At 37.3% G+C, this 17,042-nt stretch overlaps 1 protein-coding gene across 2 annotated transcripts in view; it reads left to right on the forward strand.

The window, feature by feature from the left end:
• LOC101083672 (ADP-ribosylation factor-like protein 5A) overlaps window positions 1-17,042 on the forward strand; it is a 761,586-nt gene that overhangs the window by 96,048 nt on the left and 648,496 nt on the right. The window lies entirely within an intron of this gene.

The following is a 17,042-nucleotide window of genomic DNA, read 5'->3' on the forward strand; positions in this document are numbered from 1 at the left end:
AGTGTTGCAAATGGCAAGATTTCATTCTTTTTTATGGGTGAGAAATATTCCATTTGTGTATACTTATATGTGTATACACACACACACACACACACACACACACACACATACACCCCAAATCTTCTTTATCCATTCATCTCTCAGTGAACACTTGGTCTGCTTCCATAATTTGGTTATTGTAAATAATGCTGCAGATAAACATAGGGGTGCATGTATCTTCTTAAATTAGTATTTTTGTATTTTGCGAGTGAATACCCAGTAGTGAAATTACTGGATCATATAGTAGTTATATTTTTAATTTCCCATGCTCTTCCCAGTGGTGCACCAGTTTGCACTGAATATTTATTTTTCAATAAATGACTATGTTACTTGAAAAGCTTGTACAGGGAAAGCAGTGTAGCATAGTGTTTCAGACACAGTGGCTCACAATTTAGCCTCTTATTAGCTGCTCACCAGCCAATTTTACTGTAAGCACGTCACTCGCTTTTCTCTCAGACTCTGTTTTCTTGTCTGTAAATTGAGGATATTAGTAGATAGTGTTTCATTGTCATTTACAGGATTTAATGCATGTTAAGTACATAGAACATTGCACTAAGCCAGTGCCTTAAGACTAATACATAATTCTTAATGGATGGTATATACCAAGTACTTACAAATAACTGGTACAATACTGTTGTATTTGTCATTTGTTGTTTTCAGTACACCGAACAGCAGCCACTTTTATGTATTACATACTTAGGAAAATTAGGTGTCATTGAAATCTCTGCTGTCTAATGAGATCTAAAAGCAGTTTCCTAGGAAGTAGGATATTTGTTCAAAAAAGGACAGAAACACTTAGTCTGCCTGTTTTTTGTTTCTTTGCTTGTTTTTTTCTTTCTTTTTCTTTTTCCTTATCCGTAGCTCAGACTCTTAAAATCAAAGGTGAAGGAAATTGAGCAATTCATTTCCCAGATTACAGTCTTGGAGAAAGTAGAGCTTTGTTCTCACATGGCCCCGCTCAACACTTACCACTGTGACATGTAACTTAATGTTTATGAATCTCAGTTTTCTTATTTTCAGAAAAAGAAAGAAAATGTCTTCCCTTGCTAAGCAACTGTGAAAAATAAATTACATGCCATAAAAAGTGCCTGACACAGAGCAGGCAGTCGTTAAATGCTAGTTTCCTTCTTCATTTTTTCCACTTTCTCCAATCAGTTCACTTTTTCTGCTCTGGCAGCCGCTACTATCTGCCTTGTCTCACACTTTTCATGTTCCTTAATAAAGTTCAATTTGTTTTGCTTATAATTATTGGAAATCATTTATTGAACATAAAAATGATATTCAGATTTTGTTTCCTTCAGGATTCTTTAAAAAAAATGTATCAGCAGAATTCCTGTTAAGAAATTTTACTGTGAAAATTTTAAGTGTGAGGAAGACCGAAATAGCCATAACTGTACAGTAAGCAGTTCTTCCCCTGGGGGTGGAACTTTATAGAAGTTAAAACATTGTCAACGTGATGGCTTGACAGACATGGGCTAAGGAAAAGGATAGTTTATTTGAATATACGTCAGTAATAGATCATAGTGGAATGTCTGATACAATTTTCTCTACATTAAATAGAGCCTTGCCATTGAAAGCCTAATATTTGATATCTGTTTATGCCTCTCCCCCAAATTCTGTAGTTTAACTACTTTTTTTGTAACTTGTCTCATAAACAGAAGTCAGAAAACTTTTTTTTTTTGGTAATTCTGTAAAAGGCCAGACAGGAAGTATTTTAGGCTCTGTGGATACTATAGTTTCTGTTGAAAAACTACTCAGGTCTGTTTTTGAAGAGTTAGAAAAAGGCATACATATGGCATATATAAACAAATGAGTGTGATGTGTTCTAATAACATCCTATTCACAGAGCAGTTGGTGGGTTAGATTTGGCTTTCAGGCTATGGTTTGTAAACCTCTGTTACAGAATATATTTTGAAAAAACAGAATGAGTTTTAAGTAAGGGATTCTCTTTATAGCATATTGGAAAGACCATGTGTTATGAATCTGGTGGTCTTATGTTCCATTAACCATCATTTAGTGGCTGGTTTTCCTCAGAGTAACTATTTAATATCAAATCTGTTTGGTATGCTATCGTATTGTATGTTGAAAAACTAGCTCCATATAGGTAACAGTTCTTACGCATATAGATAACAGTGAACATCTACAAAAAAAAAAAAAAAAAAAAAAAAAGATGATGTTGGCTGCCTGAATGTCTTCAGGTCTTCATGCTTCACAGGGCACTGAAAGAGGGTCAGAGTGAAGGGAGTTATGTGACTCAGATCCAGCCAATCAGAATATTTCATCTCCTACTTTCAGTGAGCATTGCAGAAATGGTAATATCATCTATGCTCGGTCAGGTCATCCCTAGGATGTTCTTGAAGTTGTTATTAAATTTAAGAAGTGCAGTGGAGTTATGTTTTCTGAGAAATGAAAGGATACAGTCCCTTGATACCCTCCCATCTGTGATAGAAGCCATTAGATGGGGAAGAAAAACCAGGGAAATAGGTAGAGCCCTGATATTAACATTTATATCCTGGATCCAGTTATATTCTAAGGTAGTTTTTCCTTTTATTTATTTATTTTTGTCTTCTTGAAAATGAATTTGAGTTATGTTTCTGTGTTTGAAATAAAGATATTTAGCAATAAGCCTTTATATTATTATTTTCACTAAGATTTTATCTTCTCTAAAAGCATAGATAGGCCTGGGAAATATGACATATTATTATATCATTGGTGGGGTCATAATGTCTGTCCATAAAGCTTGGGCTCAGGTCACAGGTCAGCCACTCCCAAGTGCGTAACCTTGTACAATTTATTTAACCTCCCTTTTAAAAATCTTGATCTTGTCCTTCGTATGACACATGTTATAGGGATAAATTAAGTAGGTATAAAGACCTTACAACAGTAGCTGACACAGAGCAGGTATCCAAAAAATGTTACCTGTAATCATTACTAATTTATACTTTACAGAGAAAGTTTTCCTCAAATGCCTTATGCTAAAAAGATTGTTATAAGGATGTCAAGAATAGAACGGGAGGTATTAGACCTAAGTGTGAGTCTGGGGAAGTGGGCAAGTGAAGATTAGATCACAGAGGAGCACCTGGGAGGCTCAGTTGACTTTTGTGTCATACTTCGGCTTAGGTCATGATCTCGTGGTCAAAGGGGTCAAGCCCTGCATCAGGCTCTGTGCTGACAGCTCAGAACCTGGAGACTGCTTTGGATTCTGTCTGTCTGTCTGTCTGTCTCTCTCTCTCTGTCCCTCCCCCACTCATGGCCTGTCTCTCTGTGTCTCTCACAAATGAATACACATTAAAAATATTAAAAAAAAAAAAAGATTAGATCGCAGAGAACACAGGCACATTGGATGCAAGGAAGACCACTTTTTCTTAGTTACGATGTTGCCTGTGGTTTGTAAAGTGAAAAGCACACTGTGTTTGCATGAACCTGTTCTAGCTCTGCTGCATGTATGTGTTCATATACATAAAAGTGAACATTTGAAATATACATGCAGATGTACTTAAAAGAACAAAGTCCACATATGAGCATACCAAATAAAAGCTGTACAGAATCCAGTACAAATGTGTTGAATTAAATTCCTTTTTTTGAACAATTGCTTTAAATTTTAATTTTAAAATTATTTAAATTAAAATCACGTGACTGAATTCAAACTCCATGTTTCAAATAAGTACATTTTTACAGTCAAGACCCTAAGGAAAGGCTTGAGCCTGTATAGAGCACTGCTACTCAAAATTTCCTCCATGGGCAATTACTGAACTGCAAACTTATATTTAAAGATTCATATGTTTTTATAGCAATATGACACAATTATGTATGATGAATCTAATAATAAAAAAACATAGATTTGTATTTTCTGTAGTTTTATCTTTTGTCTTTCATTTTAAGAGTAATTTAATTTTGCCTTGTTCTGTAAAAATTATTTAAACATGACCAATTGACATTCACGGGGAGGAGGTCTTTTATCACCAATAGTTTAAGAATCATTACTCTAGAGCATAAGATGGTACTGAGGCGAGTATAGGAATGTTCAAGATAGAACTGAAGTCTATTGTCATAGGTTGCACTGATTCCCAAGAGGCAACCATTAAGCCCATCCAGCATTCAGAAGTCATGAGTAGCCCTTCATCCACTGCATGTTACAAGCCAGTGGAGTAGAAATGCTGATTAGAATCCAGCTCCAGGGAAGAAGATTGCCAGCAGACAGATTCAGGAAGCTGAGGTCTTCAGAAGGCAGAAGAGCCATCTCCACAAAAACCTATCAGGATTAAGAAGGGAAATCAGGAAGATTTTATGGGATATCAGGATTATATTAAAATATGAAATATACCTAAGCCTGTAGGTTGGGCATTCTTCTCTGATGACTTTGAAAATTCCTGTGGATAGAATTTCCATAGCTTCTGCTCAAATATACATGACCCAAAATTTCAAGAATGACTACCATGAACAGAGTATGTCAGTGACTTCAGTGATAAAGATCCCAGGAAACATAGGCAGATTGACAGGAAACAAGAGTCTACTTATTATCCAGTCAATTTTATGCATGCAGGTCACCATCCAACCACAGTTTCTTCACATGATTGGCTTAAAGGAGCTGGAAAGGATACAAGCTAGGGGTGCAGAGAGAGCCTCTTATCTCTGATGTTCTGTGGGGAAGTTTTATTCACATCTAAGGACAAATAAGTGTAGATCACGTTAACTTTCAAGCAAAATTATTAGGTTACAAGGAAGGTTTTGCAATTAAGCCAAACTGTGATTTCTCTAACTTTACCAGTAGACAGAATTTTAAAGTTCCAACATACAAAAAAAAAAAAAAATTCAGTTTATACAGAACATCCAACATCCCATGAAATTATGTTTTAAGAACTTTTTGTAAAGTTACTGAAACATGAAAATGGCTTTGGATGATAAATACTTTCAAAGTTCAAAGACAATAGGCAAAGCTTTACCACCATAGTATGTAAAAGGTTGGAAGTGACTAAAACCCTGTTGTCTGAGTCAGTAAGAAGTCCTGTCTGCCTCCCCCAGCACTCCTGGACTGGTGTTGCCTTCCTATGTACCTTCTCTATTTTTCTCTGTATCTATAACTTCATACAGTTTCCTTCCTTTCTCTACACTTTCTATTCTTGGTACAACTTGACTCCACCCACATTTCATCTTTCTCCTTTTAATGGCCATATTATAAAACTTAAAATTCTGTCTCCCTCTCTTTTGCTCTATCAGATAGTTAATCCCAATTGATTCTTCTTTTTAATTCTTAATACATTTTTTTTATTTTTAAAAAACTTAATGGCAATACTTAAGATTCCCCGCCCCCCCCATGTGTTCCTGGTTGTTGGATGAAGCCAATTTTTTCCTATGACTTTCAACTTTCCTTTCACTTCATTTCCCTTCAGTAATCCAAGTTGCACACAGGATTGAATAATGTCATTTGGTGAATTGAGCCACCAAATTAATTAGCACAAAGGTAGTCTTTAAGAAAGAGCAATAGAAATTTTATGAACATCAATAAAACAAGTCATATTAAATAAAAGAATTATTTGCTAGCTCTCCAAGGACTTATTTGAACAAATTACCATCTTTAAACATACAGATCTTTGTCATTCTGCTGTCTTGCTGCTATTTGAAACATTTTTAAAGTTATAAATAGTAAAAAAATGATCTGCCGTAGAGCTCCATGGTATTGATCTTCCTCTGTAATTGACACATTTTCTTACAAAACACTTCTTGGATTGTGTTACTGTGTTTAGGTTTGTGCAGATTCTGTAGACTTGTACAATTCTATGCGATATCAGAATGAATGCAATATTCGTAAAAAACTTACATATTTTAAAGCAATTTTAAAAAGTCATTTTGCTTCTTCTGCTCTTTTACATGGCTTACTGAAATGAGCTATATTTCTAAATGTTGGGCTCTTTTCTCAGTATTTTAGGTACTGTTCATTTTAAGAAAATATCAAAAGGTTGTATATATAAAACTAGTGGTTATAAGTGATTTTTATGGTTTATATTCAGACTAATGTGGTCAATTTACTTCTGGATAACTCATACAATATCTGACATTCTGAATAATACCTAATGAGGTATTTCTGATCATTAAAATTCATTTTCCAACATGCCGAAGTGCAAGTCATATGCTTAGTGCAGACATATGATTCCATTTTCAAGGTAGCCCATGCCAGCCTCCATTTCCTAACTGGTTTAGTATCTGGGCTAAGGTTTTAATTAAAAGCAACACATCTCATCTTATTTTTACAAAAATGTGAAAAAATACCATATTACCAATATGTAATGTTTGGTTTAGTGCCATAAGCTCTTTATTTAATAAAAGTTGATGTGTATGTATTTTTAATTATGTTCCCTGCACAAAGAAGTATTGTGATGATTTATTTATTTTGTTATAAACATGTCTCTTTGTATGCAGAAACATAGTTCTTGTATGCGGACCATTGGCTTTGAGATAATCCTTACCAATAACTAGTTAAAAGTCAAATTCTTCAAGCTACCTATGAGTAGTATTTGCCGTATTCTTACCCCTCACTGAACATTAATAATACATATGGTATTATACACATTCATCAACCTAAGTTTTTTTTTAAGTTTATTTATTTTAAGAGACAGAGTGAGAGAGCATGAGCAAGAGAGGGGCAGAGAGAGGAGAGAGTGAGAATTCAAAGCAAGCTCCGCACTGTCAGCATGGAGCTGGGAGCTGAACGTGGGGCTCTAACTCATAAACCATAAGATCATGACCTGAGCCCAAATCAAGAGTAGGACAGTTAACCAACTGAGCTATCTAGGTGTCCCATCAACCTCAAGTTTTATTAGACTTTCTCCTTAAGTTTCCTAAGTTAGAGAATTTGACCAGAAAAAGCAATGTATTTATTTTTCTTGTGTTGCTGGTTTTGATTCAAACAGCTTAGTAATATCTTGACCATATTTACAATGAAGAACTGTCCATAGGAAGCATTCAGGTCCAATTACAGTGCAACTAGGAATGCAGAAAAAGCATATTGCCCTTTTCAGTAAACTGTGAATGTCAGAACCCTTGTGTTAGATTGTACTGATTCTGGTTTGACTATGTGACTTGTGTGGACTACTGGAATGTGAAAGAAGGATTGTTGCTTTAGCCTAGACCCAGAATGAAACACACAAGGATTAGACATAATTTGATGAACATCCTGGAGAAGAGCCACCACATGAAACCTGCAGACTCTTATATAATTTATTACTGAATTTTTGAGATTTCATTTTGTTGCAACACCATCATGGTAGGCGTTGACTAACGCAGCTCATCTGTGAGCATGCTTTACTTCCACACCACCCTCTAGTTGTACCTTCTGTGTTATGGGAACAGAGCTTTCAACCACAGCATATTGGAAAGTTTTTATACAAAGAACTATGTGATAATAAATATAATTGGACCTATGTATTACTAATCCTTTGCACACCTCTTCACTCTTTCTTAATATAATGCTTGAACCCAGCCTGACGCTGGTAATAAAGGGACAGGAGTTAACATATTGACTGTGCCACCAATATGAATACTCTGAGAAAATAGTTTTGCCCAATATAATTTTGTTCTTATTTTCTTTGTTGGATATGAATTGTGTTCTTTCATTGTTTCAGCTACTATATTAGGGATCTGAGAAAATAAAGAACAATGCTGTGCCTTGTTTCTTAGGAGCTCACAGATTGGTTATGGAGAAAGGTATGCAAGAACAGTTATAACTGAGAAGTGAGTATTGTATATAAAAGAAAAATGGGGCTTTTTATGGGAATGCATGAAGCAAAAGGCCCCCTTAGCTAAAGAATAGGGAACTATATAACATATGTAGTGACATTTCTAGCGAAGTCAAATGGTGACATAGAAGGTATGAGAAAAAACTTGGTCACATGAATAACTGTGACATTTTGAAGACTTTTATGCTATTGGCTGTTTCTAAAATTGGTGTCTGATATGAGAAGGAACTTGAAAGGGGAAAAAGATGAGATTTCAAGGAAGACTGGGACCAATTGTGAAAGGTTTTCTTTGATAAATGAGAAAATAGGCAAAGGAGATTTTTAAAAGAAAATATTACTGATTAAAACTTTGAAGTGAGGGGAAGGATTGAAAAGAGTTCCATTTTCCATGGATGATTATTGGTGACATTTTGAAAAATGACCTGGAGTTGAGGGATAGTTGCATTGGGAATATCTTCTGGGAGGTAGTTAGGATGAGGTATGTCTGGGCACCTCAAGTAAAACATGACATGGGGAATAGAGACAGGCAGAGTCCAAAGGCTTTGTGTGATGGAGTAAGGAGTACTTTATGACTAATGAGATGAAGTGGATGGAGAAAGAACTAAATCATTAGAGAGAACCTTTTGGTTTCTTTCTGAGTTAGCACATGGACAATGTTTTAGTTTTTAAGGACTGCCATAAGACCATACAAAAATATGGGTCGCTTCAGCAACAGTAACTTCCCTTGGCTTGCAGATGGCTGTTCTCTTGCTGCCTCTTCACATGATATTCCCTCTGTGCTGGAACACCCTTGGAATCTTGGTTTGTCTTAATCCCTTTTTTTTTTTTAATTTTCTTTATTTTTGAGAAACAGAGCACAAGCAGGGGAGGGGCAGAAAGAGAGAGAGAGAGAGAGAGAGAGAATCTGAAGCAGGCTCCAGGCTCTGAGCTGTCATCACAGAGCCCAATGCAGGGCTCGAACCCATGAACCATGACATCATGACCTCAGCCTAACTTGGATGCTTAACCGACTGAGCCACCTAGGTGCCCCATTAATCACCTCTTCTTATCAGGGCATCAGTCAGATCGAATTAGGGAACATCCTAAGGGATTCATTTTGAATATGTTCTTTAAGGGCCCTATCTCAAAATAGAGTCATATTTTGAGGTATTTGGGGTTTAAAGCTTCAACATATGAATTTGGGGGGTGCCCAATTCTATCTGTAATAGACAGTGATGTGGTAAAATAAGCCAGAACAAACAAAAACAGCAACAGTCAATTTTTTAAAGAAGTATTATAATTCAGGATTCTTTCATTATACAAATGAAAATTTTAAATATGTTTGGTATGACTGATATGTATAGTTCTGAAGATAAGAAAATGGAAAGGACTGGTCGAAGTCATCGGCTACTGTGTCTTCAATCTATGAGACTAAAAGTTAATATAACACTGAGCATAATGGGCCAAGGGAAAAAAAAAGTGGAATCAAATAAACATGAGGGATAGTTGGGAGTAAGCTCACTGCATGGTGTGGTTTTGTGGTAGGGTCACCTTCCTAAGGAAAGAAACAAAAACAAAAACAAAAACAAAAACCTCAAGGCAACCTGGCTATACAAATACGTGACAACATCCCTCATGACCTTGTAACATGAGACCACTTAATTAGACTGCATGTTTGTGTGTTACCATATATGGGAGACAACGTAGTAAAAATATATATATAAAAAACTATGCCACGTGGTGTTCAGCACTCAGTTCTTTAGGTGCAAACCCCACTGAGTGGTGTTGGCAGGAATAAAGTTGCTTCCTGGAAAGAAAAGCCTCAGTGTCACGACTCTGTGTGAGAATCCTGCTACAGTTTAGCTGCCAGGAAACTAACAGCTATTATTATAAGGAAAGAGGTTCATGCTTCACTTTGTACTGGTCATGTCGGTACTTTCATTTTAACATGTTTAATGGGTATCATCCTTTAAGGAGAGCTCAGAAGGGCTAGAGATTTATTTTGAGAATAACATAAAGATTTAAAACATTAACTTATTCTCTTTCACTGAGCCCATAGTTAATTTTGTTCTACCAATATTTGTACCTACTATAGGCTAAGCTACCATTTACAATAACCCCAGCTTTCTTAGAGTTTATAGTGTAATGATAGAAGAATCATTAATCAGAAAGTCCCATAACTAAAAGTTAAATTACATTGTGTCAAAGAGTGTGAATAAAAGATATGTATTATGTGAGCCTATACTCGTGGTATTTATCTTAGGGAGATCAGAGAAGGCTTACACACACACACATACATACATACATACATACCCAAAAGGTGAATTAATCATATATCTCTTAAAAGGAATATTGAAGGAAATTAGGACAATTTCATTCTGGAAGAGATTATTCCAAGGTACATATTTTCTGTCTTGAAATAATTGACCAACTGTATTCTCAAAGAGACTTTCTATTTGTTAGTTATATTTCCAAAGGGTAGCATGATAACAAACACCTCCATATTACAGGGGAAAGATTGCATCTTGACATGATTGGAGTGGGGCTCCTAATTTACAAGAGCTGAATCTGAGGGTCAAAATCAGAGGAAAGGAACATAGAGTTATATAAGAAGGAGAAGTTTTTATTAATCCACTGAAAGCTGGAGTCTCAAGCTTTCTGAGGTACCTCATTTGTCATAAAAAGAGGAAACCTTGGAGCAATTGGATATAATAGTCTTGCTGGTTGTAAATGAAGAGGAGATAATAGGATTCGTTTTGTGTAGGAAGTGGGGAACAATTCCACTCTCTAGTATGGAGAGATAATTATGTTTCCAGGTAAAGGAAGGTGGAGAAAGAACTAGAATGTTCAGCAGGATTACTAAGTGGGTCAGTAAAACTGAGATGAGAGAATAAATATTCTAAAGTACTATCGTAGACCCTTGAGTGGCACAGTTACTCAAGGCCTTGAGATAATAGGATAAATATATCACTGGTCCTACCATCAAAGAGTTTCCAGTTTAGTGGGGAGAAAATGCAGTCTATAGTAAGAGCAGGGACATGTGCATAATGCTACATGGTCACACACACACACACACACACACACACACACACACACACACACACACAACATTTAGACCATCTTTGGGTGAGAAAAGTCCCAGAGATGACAACTAAACTGATTCTTAAAGAACGAGGAGGGTTATTGCTATGGTCAGAATTTTTAGGTCCCTCTCCTCTGAAATTCATATGTTGGAAACTTCACCCCCAAAGTGGTCCTGATAGGAGGTGGGGTCTTTAGATGGTGATTAGGTCATGTGGTCAGAACCAGCATGGGTGGAATTAGTGCTCTTATAAAAGAGGGCTGACCGAGTTCCCTAGCCTTCTTCCTCTGTGCGAGGACAAAATGAAGAAGTTAGTGGTCTGCAACCTGAAAGAGGGCTTTCACCAGAACCTGACCATGCAGAGATGCATATCTGTTATTTCTAAGCTGCTACCCAATCCATAGTATTCTGCTATGGAGGCCCAAATAGACTAAGCTAGTTAAACAGGCCAATGTGACTAGAGATGAAGTTATAGGCAGAGGGAAACCACATATGCCTAATCTTGTCGTGAGATACATCATGGCATGTGCTGCAACGTAAAAGCAAATAAACATTGTTGGAAAATTAAGTGGTTGGCAAATAATGCTCGTCCCCCCTCTGAAAAAATTTGAGATGAGTGGAGACAGAGACACTGACTACCAAGAACCGTGTTTGAGATAAATTGGAAACACCTGCACCTTTCTAACTTCTGAAAGTTTGTTGTTCATGTTGCCGTCTATCCCCACATTGCATGCCATAGAGACTTAAGGATAACAACAACAACAACAACAACAACAACAACAACAACAACAACAAATGTTTGCATTCTTATGCTTAGGAATAGGAGAATGGATAAAGGGAAGAGACTATTTCTCTCTAAACCGAGGAAGGACGTGTTTAATAGCAGTGTCATCATGCAAAAGAAAATAGACTGATACCTTTGGATTTGAAGAATAAAAAGAGAATTTTTACAAGGCCTCTGGATCTATGCAAAGTGACTTTTGGGGAAAGGGGTTGAGTCTTTCAGAGTTAACCAGCCAGTTATGAACTATGTAAATATATATATTTTTTTAATTTTTTAAGTGTTTATTTATTTTTGAGAGAGAGACAGAACGTGAGCTGGGGAGAGGCAGAGATAAAGGGAGACACAGAATCTGAGGCAGGCTCCAGACTCTGAGCTGTCAGCACAGAGCCTAAGGCGAGGATCGAATCCACGGACTGCAGAATCATGACCTTAGCTGAAGTCAGATGCTTTACCAACTGAACCACCCAGGTGCCCCTCAACCATGTAAATGTCTTAAATAGTATCTGTCCAACTTCTGCCTACTTTCCTTTATTCTGAGTGTCTCCATATGTTGTCAGCCTAGCAGGATTTTCCTCATGTACAGTGAAGGTAGAGAGGAGCTGCCTGCAGGGATGTGAGGGGTATCAGGAAAGACTTTAATAGGTAAAATACTTTCCCCACTATTGCTTAAAAATGTGTGCTTTCCTCACTTGCACAAAATGCATAAATGGTCCTGTGCCTGTGGGGATGAGGTAGTCAAAAGAATGCAAAGGAAGAGAAAACACCATCAAAAGTGCCTTGACTATAGTATAGTGCTGCTCAGTAGCAAAGCAGGTATCTGTCTTGTCCAGGTTAAATAAAACATCAATCGCCTCTGAAATATGCTTAAAATTACAGTTTATTTATGGACGTGTACTGGCAGTTGCAGTCACCAATATAAATACAATGCATTTCAGTTAGAAACAGACCACATATCAGGAAGTGTCCTGAGAGCCTGATAAGCAAGGCCACTGTGGGGAGAAATATGTAAAAAAGTTTGTGATAGATGAGTGGAAGCAGCAAAATTTGTTTCTGGCAAAGGAAGGAGGCACAATGAGAGAAGGGAAAAAATGAGAGAGAATAAATTGTTGTGTGCATGTGAAGGCATTCTTTCTGTAATTCACTGTACTTTGCATTCAGAGATGAGGCTCCTAAGGAAGTTTGGTCTGGGTGGATACTTGTGCATAAAAAATGTTATGTTCATAAGTTGGTTTTGACAAATATGTCAAACGGGCTGGGAAATAAAAATAAAACTGAACAATGACAATAAAGAATAAAGAATGCAGTCTTCCTTTAAAATGATTATAATAGATTTGGGAGAGTAGAAAACTGAAAGTCAAGGTGGTTAAAGGTTAAGTAAGGTAAGGTTGGGATTCCCTTTACCTCCCTACTTTTGCAAAGGCTAAAGTGATGTAACTAACAACTCATCTCTGAGAATAGAGAGGTGCTTCTTCGACTCCCAAATTATTCTTGGTACAGATTCTCCCAAAATACCTTGGAATCCCAGATGTCGTTTTGTGGATATTGCCATTAGTGAAGTTCAAAGTGAACTGAAAAGGGGAAAAGATGCTTCATGAGAGAATATTTGGGAGAGCCAGGGTAGAGCTATAATGACCTGTCCAGGTGCTTGTGTCTATGAAGATCGAGGATGAGTGGAAGCAGATAGGAGTGTGAACACACTGACCCAGTTGTCCTGGTTATAAGACTGATAATCCCACATCCCATAAATATCCCAAGTCCAGAGAATATTGGATCAGTTGGTCATCCTAGATATAAGAGAAAGGAGCACCTTGTCCCCCAACTAGAGTTAGCTGAGTGTCCGAACATGCAGATAGACTCTGGTACCACTAGCTATTAAGTGAAGAGCTACAGGATGGAGGCAGTGCTTATTGAATTGGAAAAAGCATAAAGTTTTCCAAGGAGCCAAGTCTCGTGTAAAGGACTGCTTATTCCTTGTGTGTCTAGAAAATTCTGTAGGAAATAGGATCTGGGAAAAAATGTCATGGCTGCTATCGATCCCTCCTAGTGAAGGGCTATCTTACAGCTAAAGGGACCCAACTGAGAAGTTCCGAAGTATACACAACTCAGTAGATGAGGGGATGGTACTATGCTCCTGTAGAATGCCTCGCTTCAGGGGCACCTGGGTGGCTCAGTCGGTTAAGCATCCAACTTCGGCTCAGGTCGTGATCTCAGTGTTCATGGGTTTGAGCCTCACATCGGGCTCTGCACTGACAGCACAGAACCTGGAGCCTGCCTTGGATTCTGTGTCTCCCTGTCTCTCTGCTCCTCCCCCACTCACACTCTGTCTCTCTCCCTTTCTCAAAGATAAATAAACATTAAAAAACATTTAGAATGCCTGACTTTAGAAACTGAGTATGTGTTCAGGTGAGGCTCCAAGACCACCAACTTCACCACAAAATCTTAAACAGCCCTCATTGCCATCCAGACTGAGGGAAATAGCAGGCGGCTAGCACATAGGCAGATTGTTTCTAGCAAAGCAAGAAACCAGACTGGATGCTGCATCGAGAACTGGTGCTGGCAGAGAGATAGAAAGGAAGCAGTTATAAAACATCCTGTTTCCTTCAATGTATCCTCAACCAGACTGAAGGAGATCAAACCCTCTCATTTCTGTCATTGAGGACAGGAGAAACCTATAAAGGTAGGAATGGAATTCAGAGAAGATGAGATTGAGTAGGAATTGGAACCATGAGGTGTAGAAGCAAACCCTGATGGAGATGTGGCATCCTTTGAACTAAATTAAAATTACCCTTGATTGGATTTACTCCAAGGAGAAACTGATAATGGCAAATTAAGGCTAAATATGCAAGATAGAGAAGGAAAGATTTTGGAGATAGGAAATATTTGTGGTTCAGTATTACCTCCAGATTTATCTTTATAAAAGAGACTCATTTGGCTTTCTTTCTTTCTTTCTTTCTTTCTTTCTTTCTTTCTTTCTTTCTTTCTTTCTCTTTCGTTCTTTTACTAAAAATTAACATATACTTAGTGCACAATTTGCAAGGCTTTCTAGAAAGGTAAGTGTCACCTAGCCCTTAAGCAAAGGCTGATTAGCTCACTTGATGCCCTCTCACCACAGGACTCCTTCTACAAAGCCCTTCTAGTGGCATTCTAATAGGACAGGAATGTTAACAGTTACTCAAAAGCAATCCCCAGTGCTCACCTATCTGTGTCTTCTTGGAATGACAAAAGGAATGTGGAGTCTCTGTGTTGTATAGCCAGAGGCAAATAGGGAATCAAAGGCAGGCAGGGATGTCTCTTATTAAAACAGAATACTCTTGTCTGAGTAAACCGCACTTAGATATATCCCTGTCACATAGTGCATAGAAAATGGCTTCTGAAGTAGCTGAATTACATATAAAAACTAAGGTGGATAGACAAGGGGCGAATTGAATGCTTGAAAATACTTTTTGTTTTTCAATTTAAATACTAAATAAATAGCATAATGCACAATGGCATAGGGGAGATGTTTGGGAAAGAATCTAGGAAGATTAGACATTAAAAAGTAAAGGATGATTGAAATATGAAACAGTGCATCGAATTAGAAAAGCTTGTTTAACCTGTTAAACAGAATGTGAAAAATATGACAGTCTTGCTTAAAGAATTGTCCCAGTACAAAGCATATTTTCTTCCCGCTCTCCTCCTCCTCCTCCTCCTTCTCCTCCTTCTTCCCCTACCCCTCCTCATTCTCCACCTCCTCCTCCTCCCCCTCCTCTTCCTCTTCCTCCTCCTCTTCTTCTTCTTTCTTCTTCTTCTTCTTCTTCTTCTTCTTCTTCTTCTTCTTCTTCTTCCTCTTCCTCTTCCTCTTCCTCTTCCTCTTCCCCTTCTTCTTCTTTTTTGTTATTGTTTCTTATTGTCCTGTTTGGATCCATGACATGGCAGTGTGTTTACTAAGAACCTATAATGTTAAACTAAATCCTTTTATTTATTCTTGGGATGACCCACCATAGAAAATTAGAAAAAGCATTATGTTCAGAGTTTGAAATTCTGGGCTCCAGCCTTGACCATATTTCCAATATTTATGGCATTAGAGAATTTGTATGACTTTTCAGTTTCCTCACAAATAGAAAGAGAGAAAAAATATGTATATTTTAGGTTCATGAGAAAGAGAAGATGCAGTGACATATATGGAAGCACTTTAGAAATTGCTAGGAACATTCTAAATTTAAAGTGTGAATGTTAATAATTTTATTTTCTTTTTTACAGCCTTCTAACTTCTTGTTCTGGGCTGCTAGGATCTGATTGTTCATGCTACAACTCTCACTTTATTATATTTTATGTAAATCATCTCCATGTACATCCCATTCCTTTTCAACTTTTCAGCTCTGTCATCCCCATGCTATTTTCCCGTGTGAAAGAAAAGTGGCTGTCACAGTGGCAGGAATCACATACAGACAGGATAATGTAACATGGAATAAGAGAAACTTGCTCTCCCTACATGTTGCTTGTGTGCTATTGATCAAAGTAGAAACCTTTCAGAGAAACCTCCTTCCCACATTCTTTTTTTTTTAAGTGTTTATTTTTGAGAGCTTGTGAATGGGGGAGGGGTAGTGGGGAGAGAGGTAGAATATCTGAAGCTGGCTCTTGGCTGACAGCAGTGAGCCCAACCTGGGGCTTTAACTCAAGAACCATGAGATCATGACTAGCAAAGTCAGATGCTCAGCTGACTGAGCCACCCTTCCCACATTCTGATTTTCACATCATGTTGGTCCAAATTCGATTGTATTTCCATGCCTAAACCGTCAGTGGAAAGCTACTGTGGTAAGTTTAGACTTACCAGAACCTGATCCTGAAGGCTAAATCTCTGTGAAGAACAAAGACATAAAGAAAACTAGGGATTTTTTTTGAGTTGAAAAGAGTAGGTATGTTTGGTTGACAACAACCAGTGTCTGACCACAAGCGTTATTCCTAATTTGGTAGCATTACTTACTTACTTTCATGAAAATAGAGGAACTTAAATATAATTACAAAACCTGGTTCAATATATGCATTTTCCCCCCTAAATCTTATGTTAGCAAAATATTTCCTACTTTTCCGTAATATTGATCTCTTTTGAAACTATCAGAAGGAGACAAAATCCATGGGAGCCATATTACTAAGAAGTTAAGATTTTAGAAAATTAAATAACTCTCTAGTTCTAAGTGAACACTGTGTTAGGCATTATTCAAAGTTAAAATATCCGGTGTCTGAAACTGACAACAGCTTCTGTGATGTGTATGTGTGCAAAGAACCACAGTACCCAGGAATGGATTAAGCAGGTGATTTTGTGTGTTAATGTTGGATGTGCTTTGTACCACTTTTTAAAAGTCACCCTTTTTTTTTTAATAGTTAAGTGAGACAGACTAAGTGACATTTTACAATTTTGTGAGGAACTGCCATGGAAATGTGGAAT

This window comes from Felis catus, chromosome A3, assembly GCF_018350175.1.
Source record: "Felis catus isolate Fca126 chromosome A3, F.catus_Fca126_mat1.0, whole genome shotgun sequence".
Classification (NCBI taxonomy): domain Eukaryota; kingdom Metazoa; phylum Chordata; class Mammalia; order Carnivora; family Felidae; genus Felis; species Felis catus.